The sequence below is a fragment of the Eschrichtius robustus genome, chromosome 4 (genome assembly GCF_028021215.1).
Source record: "Eschrichtius robustus isolate mEscRob2 chromosome 4, mEscRob2.pri, whole genome shotgun sequence".
NCBI lineage: Eukaryota > Metazoa > Chordata > Mammalia > Artiodactyla > Eschrichtiidae > Eschrichtius > Eschrichtius robustus.
In genome coordinates this window covers 56721668-56728741 of record NC_090827.1, presented here as the reverse complement: position 1 = coordinate 56728741, position 7074 = coordinate 56721668, and the positions used below count along the sequence as shown (strand labels likewise).

At 37.5% G+C, this 7074-nt stretch overlaps 1 non-coding gene across 1 annotated transcript; it reads right to left on the bottom strand.

Moving 5' to 3' along the window:
- Window positions 1-2021: 2021 nt before the first annotated feature.
- Window positions 2022-2128, bottom strand: LOC137764532 (U6 spliceosomal RNA). The gene has a single exon (XR_011074033.1). It is a non-coding gene; the product is annotated as a U6 spliceosomal RNA (small nuclear RNA).
- Between the last annotated feature and the right edge of the window lie 4946 nt (window positions 2129-7074).

Below are 7074 nucleotides of genomic sequence, written 5' to 3'. Positions count from 1 at the left end.
GGAGAAGGGTGTCAGGCCACTTAGAAAAAAGTCTTACATTTTATTCAATAATCTAATTGTTAGAAATATTATTGATATTATTCATTTTAAAGTATGTGTGTCATATCTGTGTGTGTGTGTGTGTGTGTGTGTGTGCTCATGAGAATAATGCAAATAAGAAATTATACATAAGACCTAATTTGTGGACTTCTGCAGATAATGCTTAAAAATAAGATGAGTATTAGATTATTTTTCTTCCATTCATTTTCTACTGAAGCTATATAGTTTGGCTTAAAGATTTGGATTCAGTTTTAATGTGAAAACATTTAGAGTTCTACCAGAGAGGACACTTTGGCCCCTGACTGCTTGTTCAAGAGAGAGCCCCCGCTGCTGCTGCCACTGCCTCATCTCCAAGCGCTGCCTGGCTCTCTTGGACTCCTCTGGGTGAGGGTGTGGCCTTCCCCATGTCTGCCATAGAAGGAACATAAGCTCCAATGCCCGATCTGACCTGACAAGACCCCAAAACCCTCTAGCTCCTCTCATTTCTTGTGCACTCAGATGATACGTGGCCTAATAGAGTGTGGGATTTGGTGTCCTTAGTGACTTCCTAGAAAGGTCCAGGCAACACACATGAAAGTGCAGGGCCACTAACAACTCTTGGGGCGAACTTTGACCAATGATCCAGGAAGGAGCCTGAAAATTAATTCCCCTCACTTTTTTCACTGCAAGGGCTGTTCTGAGGCACAGTGGTTTCTGAAAGCCTGATCGAAATGTTTCCTACATAACTGAGCTTCTTCCCCTTCCTCAACTCTCTTCTACCTTCACTCTACCTGCCTAGGTTTGCACCTTTCAATGAAGCCTTAACAAGTAATCTGCCTCAGGCTCTGTTTTGTAGATAATCAGGGTTAAGAAAGCAATTATGTTAATGCAGTTAGGAACAAAAAAGTTTTTAGAGTAAGAGGGAAAAAAAAAAATATATATATATATAGATAGATAGATATATAGATATATATATGTAGGTATGAAAGCAAAGGTAACTAAAAAAATCTTGTAATTCGATTCAAATTGGAAATATCTGTATGAATTGACAAAGAAAAAAACCCAAACTCCTAGTTTCCTTCTTTTGTCCACTGAAAAGCAATCATAACTTAATAGCCATAAGCATATTTATTAACTGGATTATGGTCTGTATTTATTACATTTTCACAAATGCACCTGAAGAATGACGGTTTTTAAGTCTAGGGCAGCCTTTATAAGATTAACCTGAGATTTTGGGGAGGCCACAATGCAAGCTATCAAAGAATAAGAGTTATGTTAAAAGGCCATAGATAGACACTAAACTGAAGAAGATCTGAATAGCCAAAGACAGTAAAATTTGAGCATCAAAAAGAATAATGAATACAATTTATTGGAACACATACATTATGTAAAAATCTATAAGTTCATAATACATGAGAGAGAACCAACAAAACAAAACTCAATTCATTAATCACTTTATTTAAAAGCAAAAAATTAAGAATAAAAATTTATCTTGCTTTTCCTTTAGGAACTAAATTTGAAGATAACCAAATAGCCCTGGCTAATGAGGGAAAGTTCTTTATGAATAATTCTTACTGAAAGATGTTAATAGAATGATAAATTAGAAAAGCTTGATTTTGTAACCTCTAGTAAAATAATTGATATTTATTTTGGATCTTATCAGAAAGTGAATCTCCAAGTTGCTTCTCTAAGAAAAGAGCTTTCTATAATAATGAAGAGATTGTGTAAATAGATTAAAGGTATATTGGTTTATAACCTGGAGACTAGGAACTTTTTAATAATAAACTATATTTGTGAGGATATTTGTTATATATTGTTCATGTAAACCTTTAAAATGTTTTTCATAGAAGGTTGATTTTATTCACCAGATCTGTGATAATTTAGCCACTGATTATGACCTCATTGATTAAGCTCCTAATAATTAGAGTAGTATTAAAGGAAAATGCAGACTCTTTTAGTATGTGGAGCATTGCTAAAATACTTTCTTCTCACAAAAATGTTATTACTATTCTTTTAATGTTTCACAAATTTACATCATCCTTGCACAGGGGCCATGCTAATCTTCTCTGTATCATTCCAATTTTAGCATATGTGCTCTTGAAATGAACACACAAAATGTTATTTTAAAAGTAGATTAAATCTGGTTCTGGCAGATTAAATTTAAAGTTTAGAGTAGAAGCTTAATGGATCAGATCAATGTTCAATGTTTCAAAAGTAACTGGCCACAGTGTGAAGGGTATGTTGTGAGTAGGAGATCAGGTAGACAATGTTTCAATGACCTGAATTTAGTTAGTGGCAGAAAGAATGGAGATGATGATCTGAATTTGAGAGGTGTTCCAGAAGTAGAATTAATAGGATTGGTCATTGATTGGATGGGGGCAGAGGGTGGAGAAGAAGAAATGTTAAAGAGAAAGTCAAAATATTTCCCAATGTAACAGTTTAGGTGAATGCTTACAGACTGCAGGGAGATGAGCAATGACTAAGAGATGAGGAAAAGCTTTTTGAAAGCCTCGTATCACCGTATAACAGCATGACATTTAAGGCATTTAAAAGTCTGTCCTTGCACTGTCCTAAGGATCTAAGAAGTCAGTGGTATAAATCCATTATGCAGTTTCCCACCTTATGTTTTTATTTATACCATTTTTTCCGGTATGGAATAATCCCGCCCTCACATGTCCTATGTTAAATCACCCTGGTTCTTCAAAGCTCAACTCTAGAATACATCATCCCCCAGAAGAGGTCAATTATTTCTTTTTCTATGTCTCCATAAAACTTAATTCAAAACTTTACTACAGCCCTCATAACATCATGTTATTTTAAATCACATGCTTCGGTCTATTCCACGAAAATATGCTTAAAGTCTCAACTTGTTTGTTGCGTGAATGAAAGTCTCCTTACGTAAATTGCTTTGTCTAATTTAACATTAAGTAATTAGGACACATTTACCTACTCTTGTCATTCACAGTGCTAAGCTGCTGCTGATGCAACAAGTCAGACTGTTACGGTCCCAGCCCTCTCAAAGCTAACACTTAGTAGAGGACACAGAGGATCAAAGAGACTAATAAAAAACAGGGTGTCATAAGTTCAATAATCATTGTGACGGTGGTGATGACAATGTTAGCTATTGAGTACTTTTATGTACCGAGCATGGTTCCAAGCACTTATACATCTTACATACTCTAACCCTCACAGAAACTCAGTGACGGAGGAAGTACATAGTACTTTTATAGATGTTGGTAAGTGGACACATAACCAAGACTTTGCGAGACAGTGAAAGCTTCCCAAACACAGTGATTTCCAAGTTAAGACCTGAAAAAAATGACTAGGGATTAGTCAGGTAGGAAAGAGACAGAGAAAGGCGGGGCCGGGGGGCGGGAATGGAGATAAAGAAGAGGAAGGAGGAGGAGGAGGAAGATGAGGAGGAGGGGTAGGTGTATGTATGTGTGTGTGTGTTTAGGTGAGAGTTAGAGAAAGGAAAAGTGTTTCTAACAGGAAACAAAGGCCAAGGGCCAATCAATATATGTATTTAGCGGACAATGGGCTTTCTACTTCTGAAGTCAGACCATCAATATCATGGAGCTTAATTCCTTTGGAAACTATCACAAAAGCTAAAAGCTGAACCGGATCCATTGTCCTCATTTTACAGATATGAGCACTGAATCCCAGTTAAAGGAAATGAGTTCCCGGTGCAATGCAGAGTCACTGGCAAGAGCTGGGTTCCCAGGGCCAGGCTCTTTCCAGGACACCACGCTGCTGCCTCTGTGGGTCGTTAAATGGTTTCTACTCCAGCCAGCCAACAGTAAATGTATGCAGTGTTTTATGATTCCCAACCACCACATTCCAGCTCACGTTCTTCTCTTGATTATTATTTAACAAGAAAAATATAAATTATGAAATATAATAGTACATATCTGTACTTAATCTCCAAACAGATGTGATCTAGAAATGATTCTGCTCAATCTTCCCCTCAGCACAACAGTTCCACCATGAAAATGTGTCATGACTTTTTATCTTGCAGGCTAGAATTCCATCTTCATCACAGCCCTGATGGACAGTCTTAGTTTCCTCTTATTTTGAGGTGGTTTTTATATCAGCTGTAAGAGCATGATGGCCTTTGGAGGCAGTTCCAGTTCTGGGTCTGCCACTAACCAGCTGTGTGACCTTGGGCCAGTTCCATAACATCTCTACAGTAGTAGCTAGCAAGACTCATTGAGTTCCTGTGGAAATTAAGGGGCAACATGCATGCAAAGTACAAAGCACAGTGCTTGGTACCTTGTACGTTTTGAAAACATTTGAGTTGTGAGATATATTTTTAACACCAAATCATAAAGTCACAGCTAAAAAAAATCAGCTACCTTAACCGTTCCACTTTACTGATAGCATCTGTAGACTGGTAAAGTTCTTACTTGCCAAAACGAAGTATATGTTTAGTTCCTACCACTAGACTGTGGACTTTGTAAGAGCAAAGACTGTGAATTTCCTCTATATTCTGGCAATTACCACTGTGACAAGCATATAGTGAACGTTCATAAATATAAAAATTGGTTGAATTATCTAATTATTTGGTGTCTGAGCCAAGGCTAAAACTCAGGCTTCCTGACACCCAATTCTATTTTTTTTTTTCACTGTACCAAAAATTAAGGTAAAATAAACATCCCTGATTCTTCATTTCGTAAAGCATATTCCGGGGAAAGTTGGGGCTTAGAAATTTCAAGGTATTCTGTGATGTTCCAATATGTTGCTTTTCATTCTGCCTGAACCCTTTGGTACAAATTCACATGAATATTAATAGTTGGGAAGGGAATAAGGCCCTCAGTTGAGCAGTTAGGAAGTGAGGCAGTGCTTCGCGTGGATGCCCTGCTGGGTGGTGGATCTATGGCATTGCTCAGGCACTGTGTTTATGCATTTTAAATTGCTTTCTTTATAACTCCAGTCCAGAGGAAATATCATCTCTGAGCCAAACTGGGGCAGGGCATTCCAACCCAGTGAAGTGGAATTTGAGAAATCTCAAACAGGCATCATACCCCTTGAACTTGGCTACGGCTAACTATGTAGAAACATATCCCACAGTGAGCTCCTTCCGCATACTATACTTACCAAAACCATTACGTTATAAAGAGAGCATGAACAAATGTTGTTTCCAAACCCGCTTAAGTTGCTTAAGCTGTGGAGTTCCTGGTCCTAATTTTAGTAGCAGCATCAATAGCTGATGGAAATACTGCTGTGTCTTGCAGATGTGAAATGCCATAGAAACCTGACCAGTTTCTCTTGGGATGACATCAGATTCTCCTAATAATCGAGTGCAAGCTTTTTGGATTCATTTACTTTAAAAAAAAAAAAAAAATCCACTCTTGATGGTTGAAAAAAAGTGAGCAGTGGTCCCCACTCCTCCCTCTTGGGTCAATGATAAAACATATACAGAACAGATGATTCCTGTCTGCCAAATATGGCTGGAAGTATAACATTATCCTTTAACTTAACATTGGTAAAGCAATTTGCTTTAAGAATGGGGGTGCGAGTGGCATGGACATATATACACTACCAAATGTAAAATCGATAGCTAGTGGGAAGCAGCCACGTAGCACAGGGAGATCAGCTTGGTGCTTTGTGACCACCTAGAGGGGTGGGATAGGGAGAGTGGGAGGGAGGGAGATGCAAGAGGGAAGAGATATGGGAACATATGTATATGTATAACTGATTCACTTTGTTATAAAGCAGAAACTAACACACCATTGCAAAGCAATTATACTCCAATAAAGATGTTAAAAAATATAAAAATAAAAAAAAAGAGTGGGGGTGATGTGATGGTTTTCAGACAGTAAACTGTGCTAACTGCTTGAAAATGCACACAGTTTAGGAGCTGACAGGTTCAGTTCTCAAGTGGAGGAGGTGCAATGTGATGTCTTGGCACTGGTTAAATAGTCAGTCCTTCCACTGCCCTGTCTGTGGGAAATATGCTAATAGCTTATTGCTATAGCCTTTGAACTCCCAGGGCAAGTGAAGCCCAAAATTCCATAGCCCTGATGCCAGTGGGTCTCATCACATTTGATGGATGCAAATTACCTCGGCTTTAATATTTCCATTGATCTGGAAGGTATTAACAAGGGATTTTTAAAAATCACAAACAGGATCCTACAGAATCAAATCTTGCTCCAAGATTCCATTCAGTTTACTCTTGCTAACATCTAGTCTCTTTGATATGGAAATGTCTCCTGACTTTTCATACTCCATATTGACAGCACATATTTTAGCTCCATCATCACCCAACAAATTAAAGTGAGGCTTTAAAAACAGTATGTTTCTTTATATTTCATTTTTCATCAAACAAAACAAAAGCTGAGAAAAAATAATAAACCTCTTTTTGTGGAATAATTTTCAAAAAGTCCTTAATACTAGGAAAGCTTATATTTTTAAGGAAAGGACAGCCAAAGGTCTGGTTTGGCGTAGGGAATAAAACTGCAAGTTAAGCAATGGAAACAGACTAATTTTTCCCAGTTACAAAAGAAAGAAAGAAAGAAATCTATGGCGTGTGGTAAAGTGTCCCTCTCATGAGGTTCATGACTCAGACTGGAAAGCTCACTGAGGGATAAGAAATCATTTTTACTGGATGATTTTTGGGGATATGTTTGAATGTATACACTGAGCAAATATTTTAAAATATTTAAACTTGGAATGTTTGACACAATTGTGATTTGAAGTTTGCTATGTGGATTCCTGTAACAGTGAGGGTTTTTCTTTTCTATTCTGGTTCGTGTCCATGTTGCACTTTTATTTTTCTTTCTGGATGGATGGGCTACCAGAGGAAGGGAGGGTAAAAAACAGATTGAGATAGTGCACAACATTTTCCTAAGCAAATACAAGGTGTGGACTTTGTTGTTGTTTCTGTTAGATGATGAACTTCTTGGCCACATAATAATCATGTTCATATTCTCATTATATTTCAACTTTCTGGTATCATTGCATGCCAGGGATTTGCCCTTTATGGATATAGATACTCTTTCTCAATCAGACAACCTAGGTGAATAAATATATACAAGTTGCTGTAATGCTGGAAAT